The sequence below is a fragment of the Dromiciops gliroides genome, chromosome 1, assembly GCF_019393635.1.
Source record: "Dromiciops gliroides isolate mDroGli1 chromosome 1, mDroGli1.pri, whole genome shotgun sequence".
Lineage (NCBI taxonomy): Eukaryota > Metazoa > Chordata > Mammalia > Microbiotheria > Microbiotheriidae > Dromiciops > Dromiciops gliroides.
In genome coordinates this window covers 252,968,128-252,987,952 of record NC_057861.1, presented here as the reverse complement: position 1 = coordinate 252,987,952, position 19,825 = coordinate 252,968,128, and the positions used below count along the sequence as shown (strand labels likewise).

General features: G+C 38.9%; 1 protein-coding gene across 38 annotated transcripts in view; it reads right to left on the bottom strand.

Moving 5' to 3' along the window:
• The window catches only part of DTNA (dystrobrevin alpha), a 490,634-nt gene that overhangs the window by 226,424 nt on the left and 244,385 nt on the right, over window positions 1-19,825 (bottom strand). Inside the window, exon 1 of one of the 38 annotated variants that reach the window (XM_043976703.1) lies at window positions 9,173-9,328. The exons of the other annotated variants lie outside the window; for them this stretch is intronic. The gene's annotated coding sequence lies outside the window, so the exon portion shown is untranslated. Of the gene's footprint in view, window positions 1-9,172; window positions 9,329-19,825 lie in introns of those variants that run through there. 38 annotated transcript variants of the gene reach the window in all.

Here is a 19,825-nt window from a genome sequence, read left to right as displayed (position 1 = left end):
AAGAGCATTCCAGGCATGGGAGACAGCCAATGAAAAAGTCTGGAATAAAGAAACAGTGTTTTGTTCAAGGAACAGCGGGGAATCTAGTGTCACTGGTTTGCAGAACATATGGGGAGAGGCTGGGGTTATAAAGAAAATTGGAAAGGTTGGCGATGGGGTGGGAAGATAACGAAGGGCTTGGAAGGCCAAACGGAAGATTTTATATCTGATCTTGAAAGTGACAGGGATCTCCTGGAGAAGAGAAGTAGAGAAATGACAAGGTCAGATGTCACCTTTAGGAAATTCATTTTGGCAGGTGAGTGGGCAGCAGGGTAGAGGGGACTGGGACTGGCCTTCAAGTCAAGAAAACTTGGTTTCTACTTCTCATGCTTGCTGGCTATGTGACCCTAAAAAAGTAAACATTTAATTGTCCCACTGCGTTGTTTGTTGTTGTTGAGTTGTTTTTCAGTTATGTCTAGTTCTTCGTGACTCCATTTGAGGTTTTCTTGGCAAAGATACTGGAATGGTTTGCCATTTCCTTCTCCAGTTCATTTTACAGAGGAGGAAACTAAGGCAAACAGGGTTAAGTGACTTGCCCAGGGTCACACTGTTAGTGCCCGAGACCAAATTTGAACTCAAATCTTCTTGATCCCAGACCCAGTGCTCTATCCACTGGGACACCTGGCTGCCCCAAGTGTCCCACAAAACTCTCTAAATTAGTAGGAAAGCAGATTCTAACATGCAGTGGAAGTGTTTCCTCATTGAGAATTCCATATAACAATGAAATCACTGGCCTTTTCCAAAACTTAGTAACTAAAAGTATTTAACAGATTCTTCTAATTCACCTCCAGAACTAGAAGTGAATTATTCATAGCAAACAGCCAAGAGTGAGAACAATAAGTGAACATATTCATATCTGTATAAAGCAAGTTCTGGTTTTATCCTGACCTTATCTAAGTTCAAATTGAAATGTTTATCCTTTCTTTCTTGAGTAGCAAAAAGAGCAAGGATCAAGAATCTTTCATGTGATGATTCTATTCAGCTACAAGGAATAACACTTTTTCAATTAGTCACAGGCAGGATAAGCAACACAAATTCCTTTACAAAAAAAAATACCAGGTGAATAGTGGGTTTCCGATACATTGATCTCATCATTTATATTTTAATCTAACTTCTGATATTAAAAGTTGTCAACTGGGTGTGAGGGGAAAAAAAGAATGTGATGGTTCATTATATGAGTAGCTCTTTAGAATTATTACAAAGTATTATAAAGTTACCCAATTATTTCTTTTTTTGAGAAATATCACAGATTGTGGCTTCCTGGCTAGAGGCTCTAACATTAGACAGAACAGAATCTTTTAAACTATCTATATCTAATTCAATAGAAATTCCTTTTATATCACATTCAGAGGTGTGGTTATTAAAAAAAGTTAAATGTCTAATAATGAATACTAATCTTCCTGAGAAGCAAGTCTAATTTCTTTCAAGAAAAAAAAAAATTTAAATGGCTACCTACAGATGTGGAACACTGCATATGGTATGGGATTTGGCTGGTCTGTTTGATAGTTTTACTGAGCTGCTTTCCCCACTTTGTTTTTGTTTTTTAGTGTTTTTATTTCCTATAAGGGACAGCTCCACGGGGAGGAGAGGGAAGGAATACAGAAGAAATGTAGGTGATATAAAAACAAAAGATATCCAAAAAAATTAATTATAGAGGACGGTTTTAAATATGACCCCTTCTCAAGACTGAATAGCTAGCTTAAAATGTACAGTGCTGAGCTCATTGGATGTTTTAAAATCTGTTTAAGGAATATTGGCATTTCCTGCATCAGAAAACTTTCATCTGCATTGAACTCAACCAAAAAGGGATAGCTATATCATTATAGAGGTAGTCTATTTTTCTCTCATTTAGGTAATATTGATCCTGAAATATTTTCACTACATATTAAAGGGGTAAAATACTGCAAGTACAGCTTCACAATTTTTGAAAATAACTTATATCTATATCTCCCCCTAAAAATGTTATAGTTCTTTGAACTCAAAGGCCATTTGATGGAGTTTTTTTAATGACTTATATTTGGACAGAAGAAATATTTGCTCTACAAAAAATATCAATATGCCTTAAATAGGTGTGCCAGCCTTAAGAACTCTCTTTCCCAATCCCCAATCTGAATTCCTATTTTGTAGTTTTCTTTCTTTCTCTTGCTTTCTTTTCTTCCTTCCTTCTTTCCTTTCTTTCTGTCTCTTTCTGTCTCTGTCTATCTCTGTCTCTGTCTCTGTCTCTCCTTCCTACTTTCATTCTTTCCTTATTGGGTCTACCTATCTTGCTTAGTCTGAACATACAGCAGCCACTTATGGGCCTGGGCCAAATACTCATCAGTACAAAAGCTTTAACCTGCTCTGTTTTTCTGATCTAGTCTGGTTTTCTCTTCCTCAGGCTAGTCTAGTGGCCGTCTCCTTTTGGGGCTGCTTGCTACATTGGTGCTCAACTTAATGTGGCTCAATACCTGATCAGCTTAGTCCACTGTAGCTCAGAACTCCTGAGCTCACAATACTCACTGGCCTTAGCCTCCTAGTTAACAGAGATCACTGGTGTGTGCCATAAATCTAGGCCCAACGTGAATTTACTTTTTTTTTTTTTGTAGGGCAATGGGGGTTAAGTGACTTGCCCAGGGTCACACAGCTAGTTAAGTGTCAAGTGTCTGAGGCTGGATTTGAACTCAGGTCCTCCTGACTCCAGGGCTGGTGCTTTATCCACTGTGCCACCTAGCTGCCCCCTCCAATGTGAATTTAGAAAAGAAACTGGAAAGGGGTGGGGAGAGGGTGGTGATTTACACTACAAATGGATTCTAATATTTGAGCATGTATTCACAGTTCACTGGACTGCAGAGAGGCCAGGGACAATCAGATTCAACAAATATTCATGTGTCTGCTTAAGTATACTAGTCTCTGGTAATATAAGTACAGATTTCACAGAGATGCAATCATCAAAGAGCTGTCAATCACAATAGGGGAGAAAACACTGGGATCCAAATAAATATAATAGTAGGGCTGCAATGGAAAATGCCAAGTGATGCTCTGTTTCTTGAAACATTTGAGGAGGAAGAATTCACTTTCAGCTACAGGTTATAGAGGAAGGAGATGAGGGAAGGATTCTCAGGGAAGAACATCATGTGGATTGGGTCTCTGAAGAAAAGAAGGGACTTCTATAGTTTAAGATTATGAGGACAGAAGGGAGTTCATTCCAGGAATTGGGGGGTGTCACTTGAGCAAATCATTGAGCCCAGAGATTGTGAGACCAAAAAACACTGAAAGGGCAGGGGGAAAGGCTGTAAATAACTCCAGTCTGGCTAGAATACAGAGTATGTAAGACAGTAATGGCAGACAATAATAATAACAACTAACCCTGATATAGCACTTATTGTGTTCCTGGCACTGTGCTAAGCATTTTATAATCATCATCTCATTTGATCCTCACAACAACCCTGGGAGGTAGGTGCTATTATTATCTCTAGTTTATAGAAGAGGAAACAGAAGTAGAGATTAAGTGACTTGCCCAGGATTGCACAGCTAGTAGGTGTCTGAAGCTGGATTTCATAAAGAATTAATTGTTATTTGAGGTTTTTATGCCTCGGTGGGCACTGGCCTGGGGCCCCACAAACCCGCACAGTGCTCTACCCATTGGTTGTAGCCATTGCCAGGGCTCTGGCACCTCACGTCATCACCACTCGCCAATGCCTACATGGGCCTGGCAAAATTATAATGGTTGGAAGCCTAGTGAGGGCAGTCATGTGACTGTCAGAGCAGCCATCCCATTGGCTGGGGCTGTGTGGGGGTGTTTCTAGGTTTGGGGGAGGAGAATTGGGCATTCCAGGGGGAAGCTGGAAAGCGACAGGTGTTCTGCTGCATATTTTCAGCTGATTCCTGGGTGGTGGTATTTTTCAGGTATTATAATTTCCCTTTCCCCATTTTATTTCCTTTCCCTTGATCCTACTGATCCTGTTTGTGGGTTGTTTTTTTTTTTAAGTTCGTTCTTGTTAAAATAAATCTTGTTCTGTTTTGAGGGAGGCTGCCGGTTTCCTTCCTTGCCCCAATATTGTGGCGAGCCGCTTAGCTAGAACTCCCCAATTAAAAATTGGTCCCCACAATTTGAACTCACGTCTTCCTTACTCCAGGCCTGGCATTCTTTCTGCTGGGACACCTTTTTGGCTAAAAGCAGATCATACTGCATTTTGAATAATAACATTATTTTTTAGCAGCCAATGGGAAGCCAATGAAACTTCTTGTGTAGAAAAGTGACATGACCAAGCCAGGGCATTCATAGTAACTTGAGGAATGATGCATCAGAAAACGTAAAGGCTGAAACAGAAGTATCCATTAAGGGGGTTATTATTAGAACCTAGCTGAGAAGAGATATGGGCCCAAAGTCCCATGGTCACAGTAGGAATGGAAAGGGTGGGGGGATAGATAATAGAATGTGGTAGATGAGATTTAGCAGATACTCAGAGGCCCGCCTGGAGATTGATCAAAACTAATTGAATTGGGTGAGAGTGACTGACTGCGACTGGCTTACTTCCAGTTAACTAGATTATAAGCACATCTGGCTGGTACTTAAGAGGGTACTTAAGAAGCTATGTTCTCAGAAGCTAAAAACTTTGAACTTTATGCCGAGACCATCTTCGGGTCCAGTGAACCAATGAATTTGAATGACGCTAGCCAATCAGCTTGAAGAACCTTCCATTTCTGGGAGGGGAACATGAAGCAGGAAGCGTCCGCTGGCAAGAGGGTTCTTCCTCTTTTGGTGGGAGACATCAGCTTGGTGGCAGGCAACTTCAGAAGTGAGAGGTTTAGGAAGGCGAGGATTTCCAGGCTATAAGAAATACGTTCTCAATCTTTCTCTTACTATCTTTCAATAAACCCTTAAAAAAAACCTAAATTCATTTGTCAGTGATTTTAGTCAGTTTCCCCCCCAAAACGGGGGGAGGGCTCAGATCAGAACCCACATTTAGAATTTTAAATTACACAACAGTGATTAGAAGTTGAATCGGCAGAGCTTGGGAACCAATTAGATATGAGGGACAGGAAAGAGCCAGAGATGACACCAAGTGAGTATGACTCCACTCTGACTCTAATGGTCTGGAAGATGGTAGATGCATCAATAGAAACAGGAACTTGAGCTAAGACGTTGGCAATCATTGCCAACAGTCAACACGAATGGCAAAACATCTGAGTTACAATATAACTCAGTAAGAGAAGGCAATCTAATTTCTAACAATAACAAAAAAAGATTTTCATACAGTTTTTTGAGAAATATATTATATAAGTCAAAGGGTAAAAATAGTATGGTTAGACCATCCAACTTATACACTATGTACTGTCTCAGTGACTCGACTCTTCGAGACTCCACTTAGGGCTTTCTCAGCAAAGATACTGGAGTGCTTTGTCATTTCCTTTTCCAGCTCATTTTACAGATGAGAAAACTGAGGCAAACAGGGCTAAGTGACTTACCCAAGGTCACACAGCTAATATCTGAGGCCAGATTTGAACTCAGGTCTTCCTGATTTCAGGCCTGGCAATCTATCCACTGTGCCACCTAGCTGCCCTAGATTAATGAAATATTAAGTACAAAATACTCACTCTAGGGCAGTGCTATGTGTAGCTTTCAAGAATTATTACAGCTCACAATGTTAGTGAATTCAGCATATGCCACTGTAGCATCTCTTCATCCTAACTACACAGAACAGAAAGGGACAATCTGTGCCTTTTAAAAATTATGCTAAATTATGCTTTTTGAAAAATGTATTGAAATTGCCACTCAAATACTAGTAGTACTCCAAGTCTTTTCTCCTTCTGTGTAGAGCTAATAAAATGAAGCAGACAGGCAGTGATAAAGGTTTTGTTAGTTTGATCTACTAGCTCAGGGGAAAGTTAGAAGATTGGGAAGCAAAAATAGGCACCCAGAGGTTTGTCTTATTTCCATGCTGTGGAGATCTAGCCTTGCTTCCTTCCCTGGGGCCCTGGGTTCCTGATTGGTTTAATTCTCCACATCTAGCCCAAACCCAGACCCATCACCCAGCTCTCCAGCCATCCTCACGTCTCCCACCCACCTCTGTTCACGGCTTGCTCTAGGAATAGAAATCAAAACAACATTACCATTCCATACCCTGTGGGTTCCATTCACAACCCCTGTGACTTCCCAAAATAAAACATCATTCCCCATCTTATTGTTGCTTTATTGTATCTGACTCTTGGTGACCCTATTTGGGGTTTTCTTGGCAAAGATACTGCAATGGTTTGCAATTTCCTTCTCCAGCTCATTTTACAGATGAGGAACTGAGGCAAACAGGGTTCATCGAGTTGTCCAGGATTGCACAGCTATCTGAGTATCTGAGACCAAATTAGAATCCAGGAAGATGAGTCTTTCTGACTCCAAGCTCAGCCACATTATCCACTGAATCACTTAGCAACCCTAAGACTCCCTCCAGGTTTTATTCTCCTCTCCTAAAAATGTAAACTCCTTCAGGGCAGGAATTGTTTTACTTGGTTTTCCTTCTATCCCTAGCACTTGACACTTTCTCTGGTGTATGGGTAAGTGCTTAATAAATACTACTTTATTCATTTAGGATATATTCCTCTCTTCAATGGAAAGATATTATGAATTTCCCATTTAAAAAAACTTTCTACTGATTTGTCCTTTTATTCTGTCAGTCCCAATAATTACAACAATAATAACAAATAGTTGCTCATAGTTATAAAGTACACAATGTTTTTTCTGTTTTCTTATTCTTAGTCTATTCTATGCCCACAACTACTCTGTGCGGTAGATAAAGTAATTCATTAACTGTCATCCCTTTCCATGCTATATTTTGGACCTTCTCTACCATGCCCATCTCTTTATCCTACAACCTCACTCCTGCCCTGGAATTCACACACTGGAAGTACCCTCCTCACCTGTAGCCTCTTTCTCTGATTGAACATCTCTTCTTAGAACCTCCCTTTAAATAACTAATATGGAAATGTTTTACATGATTGTACATGTACAACCTATATCAGCTTGCTTACCATCTCAGTGAGGGGGGAGAGGAGGAAAGAAGGAATAGAATTTGGAACTCAAAACTTTTTAAAAATGTAAAAAAAATTGTTTTAACTGTAATTGAGGGGAAAATAAAATATTATTTTAAAAAGAAACTCCATTTAAGGAAGCCATTCAGGCTAGGCATCACATTCCTCTCCTGGCTGCACTCTGCACATCCTCTACCATCTCACCCCCTTATCTGCCATCTTTGTCCCCCTTTTATGTGTGCCTTCTCCCATTAGATTTAAGCATCTTGAAGGTAGGGACTGTCTTTCTTCTTGTATTTGTATTACCAAGACTTAGCCCAGTGAGTGGAATATAAGAGCTTTAAAATGCTTGGTAACTGAATGAATGAGTTGAACCCATTACTGTATTTCATCTTAGTTCTGGCTGAGGCAGTTCTTACATATTCCATATTTTATGTCAGTGGAACATTTTTCTTTTATTATGATTGCCTAAGATTTTTTTCAATTCCAGACTGAATATAGACACCATCCTTCTCCTTAGGCAACTACCTGGGCAGAGGGAAACTTGCCCTGACCAGGACAATATTGATGAGATTCACCAGATGATTGCTTTTGAACCAGCTCACAGGCTCACTTGCTCCTCTTTAACATGACCTTTTAATTTAAGTTAAAACCATGAGATATAAACAGATAAGTAACTTTGATTATGTTCAATTGTTTTAGTCATATCCGACTCTTCATGACCCCATATGGAGTTTTCTTGGCAAAGATACTGGATTGCTTTGCCATTTCCTTCTCCAGATCATTTTACAGATAAGGAAATGGAGGCAAACAGGGTTAAGTGAGTTTCCCAGAGTCACACAGCTAGTGTCTGAGGCTGGATTTGTATCCAGGAAAATAAGTCTTCCTGATTCCAGGTCCTGCACACTATCCATTGGGCCACCTAGCTGCCTTAATTAACTTTAGTCACTCCTAAATCTAAAAATCTATATTAGTTAACTGAGGATTTTTAGGTTTGTTATACTATTTGAAGTTCTGAGTTTGTTCAAATTAAACCATTATAACAGCAAGACTTTTATTACTGTTGAGTTTGGTTAGGTCACTTAAAGTATAAAGTGAAAATTATCAACTGGATTCAAGCATACTCAACTAAAACTTTTTGAATAACCTGTTTTCTTAGGAGAGGAATGGACAACTGATCCGGAGACCATCATTTCTCCATATTGCGCAAAGTATAACCAGAATATTAATGGGGGGGGGAGAATTTTACATTTTTTAAAAGTGCATGTGAATATGCCTGCCCCTTTGAAGCAAGTAATTTGTATGGCAGTGTAAACACCAACCACTTGGGAGTGGATTGCCCCAGTGCTCTGGGTCCATGTTTTAACTAAACAGGTCAATGCCGTAATTAATTGCTTACAGATGCTGCACATTAGTGAGGGGTTCCTAGGTGCCTGCATTTGATATGCAGTCTTACTGTACTCAAGTCTTTCTTTCAGTTCTTTAACAACAGAGTTGTGCCCAGCTATGTTCAAGTGCCTAGTATAAGAGGAAAAATGAATAAGAAACTGCAGTAAAAGCCAAAGCCTTGACAGTCTGATAAACAGTTTGTTGGATAGGGGAGGTACTGATGTTATCATAAAAGGAGAAAATACTATTTAAATATTTCAAGTAGAATGCTGGCCAATCTAAGCAAGATCTTACTGCACTGAATGATCATTCCTGAGAAACTGGTCTCTGTGACCTAGGTAATATTTACAATGATGAAACGTAAGTAAAAATGAAACCCCTGGGGACAGTTTTTCATTGATGGGTAGATAGGCAATAGGAATCAAAATCACATCATCAGTTCATTTCCTTTTAGCTATCTTTAAAACACACGTTCAGTGGACTACAGAAACACAGAATCGTTTTGCTCTTGCAAATCCAAAACCTGGCGGGGTTCTTGGGGTGGGATTCGTAGGGGGACAGGGGCGGTGGGGCGGAGGGCGGGGAGGAGAGGACGGACGGAGAACGACGAGGCAGGGGGATGAATATATTGTGCATCTTTTGGACAAAGACCTAGAGTGGGATTCCTCCCTTTAAGTCAACCTTCTGGAGAAACAGCAAGTAACTGGAGTTCAACTTTTAGTTAGACGCGATTAAACCTTACCTTAGTCTGCAGTTTAGTGCACCAACATGTCCCTAATGTTTCTTTTGGAGTACGGCATATGCTGGAGCTAGTGCATTTGACATTACTCATTTCTACAGAAGAAAACTCCAAAGTAACCTTTAACTTCCACAAAAAGCTGTGTTCCTTCTTCCTGTGCTGTACACACAGCAATCTAATACACCTCATCATGTGGTCTGTTACCATGGTAGCAATGCATCCAGCTGCTGGAATACAAAAGACTTGACAAAAAGTTGCTTTTTAGCCCTCTACCCACCCTGAAAAAGTCAGGTTTTAGTTTTTTTGCCCTTGTGCCATAAGTTTAATTTGGGTGTACTTCCGTTGCTTCTTGAGTCTCAAATTTATAAGGAAAAGAAAAAAGAAAAAAAAATCACAGTTACAGACGGGAAAAAAGGGAGGGCAAGTCCTCCAAAGCTTTTAAAATAAATGAGTTGATCATAAGAAATTTTTAAGTTGTCACTAATCTCTTAAATTGCTGATGATTATCTACTCACATCATTTAGAAAGTTTAAAATTCTCATCACTGACTTTATAGGAAATGCAATCAGTTGCATAACTCCCTTTTTAAAAAATCATGTTAAAGTGGCTTAACAAATACAGGGATACAGGTGTTGGAAACACTGCTGAACAATTAGATTGCTTCTTAGAGAGTTATTTTCACTATGGCTTTCTCTGGCAGACATTGCAGAAGGCTTAGTTCTGCTTTGTTATAAAATCTCCAACATTAAAGTATTATTAAAAACCAATTAGAATTCTATTTAATTAGAATTGATCACAGCCTACGTAATTGCACCTGGATGTCCATTTTAAAACTGATTCTGGGTTGATATATTCTTTCAGCATCAACAAAGCTGAACTGAGGGCCTTCAGATTAAGAATAACTGTAATATTTAATCATGACCCATCCAGATATCTTCCAGACTAAGTCTGAAGGGAGGGGAGGGGGGTCCTTGCTATTTTTACATCAATAAATACCGTTTTTAGAAGTAGGAAACAGTACAATGAGTTTTCCAGAGTCAAATCAAAAAAGAAAATGAAAACATCAGATAAATACATCTTCTTTCACTTGAATTAATAATAGCTAGCATTTATACAGTTCATTGAGGTTAGCAAAGTGCTTTCCAAATACTACCTTATTTTATCCTCACAACAACCCTGGGATGTAGGTGCTATAGGCCAATCAAAAGCATTATTAAGTGCCTTTATATGCTATGTACTCTGCTAATCTCTGGGAATATGGAAAAATGCAAAAATATAATCCCTACTTTTGAGGAACCTACATTTTAATCAGGGAGACATGGGCAAACAAATATGTACAAATAAGCTATAAATAAGATATACAGGAGCCAATAAACAGAGAGATCAGGCACTAGATTTAAGGGCTGGGAAAGGTTTCTTCTAGAAGGTGGAATTTTAGGTGGGGTTTAAAGGAGGTCAGGGAAGGCGAGGAGATTGAAATGAGGAAGAAGGGAAAGAATTTCAGATAGAAAAGAGATGACATAGCTTTCAGATTTATAAGCAAGGGGACTGAGAGCTTAGTTGTGGGTGCTTATAAATAAGCATTTTGAGTCCTAGTAGTATCTCAAAGAGGCTCCCATCTTCATTTCTATTCAGGAGAGTGTATGAGAAATAGTGGGGCAGCTAGGTGGCACAGTGGCCTGGAGTCAGAAAGTCATCTCTCTGAATTAAAATCTGTCCTCAGACACTTACTAGCTGTGTATTAACTGGGCCAGTCACTTAACCCTGCTTATTTCAGTTTCCTCATCTGTAAAATGATCCAGAGAAGAAAATGGCAAACCACTCTAGTATCTTTGCCAAGAAAATCCCCAAAATGGGGTCATGAAGAGTCAGACATAATTGAAATGACTGAACAACAACATAAGAAATAGCATGTCTTCAGTAAACAGGGCTATGTATGGAATCAGGAAACCTTTAATTTATTTTTTTCTCTGACATGAACTACGAAATCATGGGTAAGTCATTTAGCTTCTCGGACCTCAGATTTCTTATCTGTAAAATGGGAATAATAATTCATGCATTCCATACTTCATTGAGTTATTGTGAGACTCAAATGATGTAAAGTGCACCAACAACTTTAGATATTTTTATATAAATTTCAGGTTTTACAAGTGGCAAGGAAAGAAAGTGTGGCCGTGTCACTCTGAAAGTAGCTTATAGCTCTCCATCACTAAAAGTGCTGTAGCTACGAATTTTCAATCAGGCATACATAGTCAACCATGTGTTCCACAGTCATAACATGACTTCAAGTGACAAAGCACCCTGATGGACACAGTGGCTCATTGAGATGTAGCATAGTGCAGTGGAAAGAAAGTGAGGAAATGAGTTTTTGTCACAACTGAGGTACCTACCACCTAAAGCTTTAGCTTTTCTGGGTCTCATTTTCCTTATCCCTGAAGTTGTTATTGGTCAAGAGGTTTTCTTTGAAAAGAAACTGGAATGCTTTCCCATTTCCTTTTCTAGTGGATTAAGGCAAACAGAGATTAAGTGACTTGCCCGAGGTCACACAGCTAGTGTCTAAACCTGGATTTAAATCTGGGTCTTTTTGATTCCAGGATCAGCACTCTATCCACTTAGCCATCCAGGTGCCCAGTCCCTAAAGTACAACACAATAATACTCACATTATCTATCTCCCAGGGTTATTTTCAGCAAAGTGCTTTATAAACCTGGAAACACTTTAAATATGAGGAGCTATCATTATATTTATTACAAATAAAAGCTTTCCATGGCCAATAAGGCAAATACATAGATCTGTCGATAGCAACCAGTCTAACGGGGAAGGTTAACAAGTCACCATATTACACATGTTCATTATGTAGAAAGGCTTATGAAATGAACTTTAAACTAATTAAAAATATAGTCATACACTTATATGGTAATATTTTACATAATTGTACATGTATAACCTATATCTGATTGCTTACCACCTCAGGGAGTGGGGAGGGAAAGAGGAATTGAATTGGGAACTCAAAACTTTTTTTAAAAAGTCTATTATTTTTATATATACTTATATGTACATTTATATTTGTGTATGTATGTATATATATATACATATATATAGTCAGACATAAAGATTATTAGAGTATTCCTATGTTGAAAAGTTCTCAACCTAGTACTTTGTTCTTCTGTTACTTATTGGGAATTGTATAAAAGAGAAATCGTTTTTAAAAAAATATGTGAGGGGCAGCTAGATGGCGCAGTGGATAGAGCACCGGCCCTGGAGTCAGGAGTACCTGAGTTCAAATCCGGCCTCAGACACTTAACACTTACTAGCTGTGTGACCCTGGGCAAGTCACTTAACCCCAATTGCCTCACTAAAAAAAAAAAATGTGGCTTGATACTAAAATAGAAAGACAAAAGTAGTTGATCACTTTTTTGGGTTTGAACTCCCACCCCAGGGTAAAAAAATAATATGCTAACAAAGATACAGCAGCCACCTGGAAATAAATAAGTAAATTAACAACTGGCTTGAGAATAGGTGCAAACACAGACACATTTTAATAATTTGTGGATTGTAGCTGACCTTAAAATAAATGTTACCTTGACTGGCAACAGCTTGTGCAAACTAAACTATATCCTACACTTCTGGCACCCCATCTACACTTGGCTCCATCAAGGTCAGGAGCACAAGGAAATTCTTATTCAATTCTCTTTCAAGCCTATCTTCAGCGGTATGGTATAAGAAAACAACCCTGGGGGAGGGAGAGGGTGAGGAGTCTGACATTTAAAATTTCAGCAAGTTTTCAGAAAGGAGAAAATAAATGTTGTGCATTGCAGTATTTTCTCTATCTTAAACAACCAACTCAAACATTTGGTTGAGATTATTAAAATAGTCTTGGCACAGGAACAGCACTGAAAATTTTCTAAGTACTGTGAATCGTGATGACACCACTCTATAAAGTGTCTGAGTGAGGCGAAATGCACGGAAAAGACAAGGAGCAGCACCTACAGAGAAAGTGAATTCAGCACCTGCTAACTCTTTACAGACAGACTGATGAAGGAAAGATTGATCCAGCCACCATCTGAATAATTCATATCTGTTCTAGTTCAAGCGGCAACTTAAAACAGACTTCTGGATCACTTATATTTACAACCTTGGGAGTCTTAAGCTCATTCTTCCTCTTTCTATTAACTGACTTGTCCCCACTAAATCTACTGGATGGACAGTTTTCAGTTTCTCTTGACATGAGACACAAAGAGTTGTGGAGTATTGAATATTTTTGGCTAGGACAGCAGGGAAGCCCTTAGCCAATATTGAGTTAGGAAAATGGTTGATGTTTTCTTTCTTATCAATCATCATAAATGAGGATGCTTGGTTCTGTTGTCTTTTTTTAATTCTTAAAAAGCTCACTTTTACAAACGTTGGTGAACAATTTGTTGTTGTTCACTTCTGTCCAGCTCTTCATGACTTCATTTGGGATTTTGTTGGCAAAGATACTGGATTGGTTTGCCATTTCCTTCTCCAACTCATTTTATAGATGAGGAACTGAGGCAAACAGGGTTAAATGACTTATCCAGGGTCACACATCTAGTAAGTGTCTGAGGCCACATTTGAACTAAGGTCTTCCTGACTCCAGAACCAGAGCTCTATGCACTGTATCTAGCTGTTCCTACTGTGTACTTAAAAAATGTTAACTGACTGTCAGGATCTGTTTCCTTTCCAATTTTAAAAAGACTGATTATTGATGCTTCACTGTACTGCTATTCTATATACAAAATCTAGTCACATTCAATATTCCATGTTCAATAATAATTTAGAAAAAAATTACTAAAAAACTTACTGTTTGCAAGAGGAGCAACAATATGGTAAAGGGCCAGGCAAACTGTTATCAAGTTCTCTCCATGATATGAAGTAGTTGTATGACTAAGGGAAGTCTGAAGCTCTCATGCCTCATAGAATTCTCTTAAATCGATAAATTACAGGTAAACTGCTCAACTTCACAGATGACAGGGGTTTCCTTGCCAGAAATCTCTTACACAGAATTGGTTGTAGGCACTGGGCTCATTGGGATAGAAGCAAAACAATTCTTTCCCTTGAGGACCATACGCTATACTTCTTGCATGCCAGTGCTTCAGACTGTCAACCCGGGAACTCTTGCTTAGATAATCTTGGCATGGTCCAGCTGGAAGAGAACTCCAGAGGTCATTTCTTTCATTGCTAACCTTATTCCCTAACATGTACTCTTTTATCCAGTGATGCTAGCCTATTTGCTGTTCTATGAACAAGACAAATCTCTTGTCTCCGAGCATTTTCTCTGGCTGTCCCACATACCTGGAACACCCTTCCTCCTCCGCTGCTCTACCTACTGACCACCCTGGCTGCTTTTAAGCCCCAACTAACACTCCATCTTTTACTGGAAGCTTTTCTTAACCCCTCTTAATTCCTTCATCTTCACTGTATTATCTCCTATTTATCTTTTATATAGCTTAATTTGTATATTACGCACACACATACATACACACATGCACCACACACACACACACACACACACATAACACATACATGCACTGCGGATACCAAAAGAGCAAAAGACAGTCCTTGCCCTTAAGGAACTTACAATCTAATGGAGGAGAGGGCATTCTATCTATCTATCTATCTATCTATCTATCTATCTATCTATCTATCTATCTATCTATCTATCTATCTATCTATCTATTGTATGTGTATGTACATACATGTGTCCATATGTGTATGTGCATATATATGTATAATATATACAAATAGACATATATAAATATATACATATATACTGGACACACAGTAAACAATAAATATTGATTGTGGACATAGTAACATTGCGTTAAATTAAGAAAATATTAGAGGTTACCATCTTGAAATAAATAAAGACAACCCTAAAAAAGGCAATTGAACTTTAATAAAATAATATAACCTACAGCTAGGAAGATGCCATTTTTCAGACCCTGCCACATATTGCATTCTTGTAACGGCTTGGCATAGCAGAGAGAACAGTGCTTGTAAAAACCTTTCAGGACTAGTTACAAGTTTGGAAGACTGAAATTTTCTAGAAATTTTCTATATGGCTAGCTTAAGATATCTGAACCAGATCAATATCCATTCAACTCTTGAAAATCTCCCCGCAAAAGCCCCCCAAACACCAGGACTCAAACTATAGGGGCAGCTAGGTGGCGCAGTGGATAGAGCACCGGCCCTGGAGTCAGGAGTACCTGAGTTCAAATCCGGCCTCAGACACTTAACACACACTTACTAGCTGTGTGACCCTGGGCAAGTCACTTAACCCCAATTGCCTCACTAAAAAAACAAACAAACAAACAAACAAAAAACTATAAACCATCCCAATTTGGATGAGCATTTGCTATCAGGCTATGTTATGGTTATCTTCTGTTTCTTTTCCTTCCAATTGAGTCCATTTATTCTTGTTCTATTCTCAGTGAGAGACCATCCTTCAAAAAATAACTCTTTAGACATTAAAAAAGTTATCAAAACACCCTTGAGCTCTCTCCTTGACTGAAAGCTTTTCTTCCTTTAATGATGATTTTTTTCCTGTTCTGCTTGCTATCCTTCTAATTATTTTTATTATATTACCTAGGACCATTTTCAAATGATACATTTCTAAAATGGAAACACAACCAACCAGGGAATCTACTTTCAATTTCTTCATGTTACCTACCCTATAGGGTGAAATGTATGCTCCCTGAGGCCAAGAACTATCTTTCCTTCTTTGTATCCTTGGGGCTTATTGCAGTATATGGTACAAAGCAAGTGCTTAATAAATGCTTGTTGATTGACTTGTTGATGAGATGCTAGTTGACTAACTATGATTACTACTGGCTGCATCTTCCTACATCTGGACTATTATGAACCTTAAACCTTTTCTGCCATTACTTTCCTAGAAATTTATTCCCAATCTTGATTTTTTGTAGTATTTTTCTCTGTCAATATGTTGTGCTCCACCTACCTCTTTTGAACTATTAACTACTGGTTTGTAGTCCAATAGGATACATTGGTTTTTAAGACATGGGATGATAGTGCTGAAGGAGACTTTTAGATTATCTAGTGCCTCATTTTATCCACAAGGGCCAGAGAAGTTGTCTTAGCCAAAGCCACAGGCTAGTCTGTAGCCTAGTCACAAACCAAATCTCATTTTCCTGACTCTCATTCCACAGATCTTTCCACTACACCAGGCAGCCTCTATAGATGTCAAGGTCATTTAAAATTCCAAGTCTTTCCTCTATAATTCTTTCTTCCAGTTCCTAGTTTGGCATCATCTATGAAGCATGCCACATGCTCAGTATTTCAACTTTCAAATAATAGATGGGTATCATTTGGAGAGGGGAGACATTGCCACTTGTGGGAGAAAAGAACATTTGGTGTTGCCACTAGGGTGCACCTGCTACTGGTAGAGGAAAAAAATGTTAAGAATGACTAGAAAAAAAAAAGAACATTTCACCCCATAACAAAACTAGAATATGTAGTTGTAATTATGGTGGGCAAAACACAGGTTTTTCCTTAGGGTGCTTAAAAATTATTGAAGGAATTTTCTTCCCAGAGGGTAGTGCTCTCCCCCTGCAACAACTGAGAGAGAAATATCTCCACCTTTATGGCCCTGTAGTAGTATGCATCACATGGGGCAAGCTCACTTCATCTCCTCTTTCAAGGAGCCCAGCTCCAGGGTCCTATCAATACAACATCCCTTTCTGGTGCCTCATCTTACCATCCCCTTTCCCATTATAACTGGGCCTACAATAGGATTGTCCTCTGCCTCTCACCTATTAAACTGACTTATGAATAAGGAATACTCTCCCCATCACTCTAATACACATACACACACCCTGAATGGTTTTTTTTTTCCCCCCCGTAGGTAAAAGAATCCCTACTTATGCCTCTGTCAGAATACACAATCACCAATGTGGAAAGAAACTTTAAAAAAAGAAAGAACAATTCTGGGCCAGATGAAGGATCAGGCTATTCATAAGGTAAATGAGCCCAAAACCTATTGAAGGTCAGTGAGAGCTCATTTGAATTCAATTATTGCATTAATATCACATTGAGGGAGCAGAGGAAGCCTGTGACTTGAGCTCAGTGGTACACTGTGTTGGCAACTCGCCATGTTCTACACCAAATGTAACCTTTGCATCACCTTCTGTGACAGCCCCACATCCTGTACACTCAGATAGATGGGCTTTCTGCCTTTATTGCCATGGTAATGTCTTTATTTAGATCAATGTATTCTTTCTCAGCCAGAGGTAGAAAGAGACATTTCTGGAAACCCAATCTTTTTTCAAGGCCAAGAGAACAAACAAATTCCTAAGACCCTGTCATTAGAAGTCTTCACTTTCTCTGTCTTTGAACCTTCTGTACCAGATTTTCTCTAAATGTTTTCCCCTTAACTGGGTCTAAGTTTAGCTCTCAGGTCACAGGGCTATACAGAATACTACCCGACTTATAAAATCATGGCGTATAATATAAAAGAAAATATGTAATGAGGTATAAAAAATTGATTCCCAACTAATCCTTCTATCATAAAGCACACTGAATGGAAAAACAATTTGCCTTGCTCAAGACAACAATACTGTGATCATTAAGTCCCATAATTCTATTTGTATGTGTGTTTCCTCTCTAAAGATACTGTTTGAATTGGGATATTTATTGTAGTATAAGTTAAGGAAACAGTGCTTTAAAATAACCATTATTATTGTTCAGTCATTTCAGTCGTGTCTGACTCTTCATGAACCTGTTTGGGGTTTTCTTGGTAAAGATATAGGAGTGGTTTGCCATTTCCTTCTTTGGTTCATTTTACAGATGAGGAAACTGAGGCAAACAGGGTTAAATGACTTACCCAGGGTCACACTGTCTGAGGTTGGATTTGAACTTATGAAGATGAATCTTCCTGACTCCAAGCCCAGTACTGTATCCACTGAGCCATCTAGCTACCCCCAAATAACCATAGATATGCCCATATCTTTCTTGATAGCTATTTCAGGGCAAGGATCTAGAAAGATACAGAAGAACACTGTAGGGGGCGGCTAGGTAGCTCAGTGGATAAAGCACTGGCCCTGGATTCAGGAGTACCTAAGTTCAAATTCAGTTTCAGACAATTGACACTTACTAGCTGTGTGACCCTGGGCAAGTCACTTAACCCCTGTTGCCCTGCAAACAAAACAAAACAAAACAAAAAAGAAGTACGCTGTACTCTTTTCTCTATCTTGTCCCAATCTCTAGTAATAGTATAAAATATGAGCAGGGGTGGAGTGAAGAGGATTCTGTCCTGACACTTGCTGTCATGCATGGTCATGTGTAGCATTAACTGTGAGAAATGTACCATAGCACTACCTCCTATCTATCCTCTGGATATGATGCCTCAGTGTGGAAGCATCCTCTATATCCCAGAATTTCAGAATTTCAAAGGGATCTCAGAGGCCATTGAGTTCAATCCATCCTTAAACATGAATTCATCATGGTACAGTAGAAAGAGCAGTGGTACTGGGGTTCAAGGACCTGGGTTTAAATCCTGCCTCTGATGCTTACTTCCTGGGTGACCTTGGGCAATTCATTTAAACACCTTCGGCCTCAGTTTCTTCATTTGTAAAATGAAAGAGCTCAACTAGATGATCCTGAAGCCCCGTCCAGCTTTAGATCTATGATCTTATGATCTCCTCTACAATATGGTCAATAAGTCTCAACCTGAAGAGCTCATAATTTACTCTGTTAGTACCGGTGGGACACTGGGAAGTTCACTTAAACTTTTGGAGCCTCAGTTTCCCCATCTGTAAAAGAAGAGGGCTAGACAACATGATTATAGTGTTCCTTCCAATTTTGAATCTAAGTCTTTGATCTTAAGAGGTTCTTTGCGGCTACAAAGAAACAATTGTGCTAGGAAAATGAGGTGACCCTTTCTTTTTGTATGATCAGTGTTCTCCGCCTCCCATATTGAATATTACCCAGCATAAGATTATGGTGCTATCTCTTATAGCACTTTATTTCCTGAACTCATGCCCTGAGACAAAGACATTCTCCATATATGTTTTGTCAGTAGTTTATGGCATGAACAAACTGAGCTAGTTATGACACGGTCATCTTGGCTGATGCAGTCCTGGAGCTATACTAATGAATCTAACCTCTAATGTTGGGTGTCTGTACAAGTCATTTGCTTTTGCTTATGGGAAAACAAACCAATAACGTTCTTTATTTCTTTTTTTTTTGTGGGGCAATGAGGGTTAAGTGACTTGGCCAGGGTCATACAGCTAGTACGTGTCAAGTGTCTGAGGCCAGATTTGAACTCAGGTCCTCCTGAATCCAGGGCTGGTGCTTTATCCAGTGTGCCACCTAGCTGCGCTCCCTTTTATTTTTTATTTTTATTTTTTTTATTTAATTTTTTTGTTTTTATTTTTATTTTCAAACTTATTTTCCATCACATACTTGTATGTTGAACCTCAACCAGCTACCTTGCAAAGGTGTGCAGGTATTCATCTCAAATAACATGTTCTATTATTGACAGCAGATAATGAAGAGGTATGTTTGAAATAAGCAGTTCAGTGCATTAAATAGAGCAATTCCTCTGCCTATATTTAATGATAATACATATTTGACTGTTTTAAACACTACAGCATGTCACTTGAGTGTCATGTAATAAAAA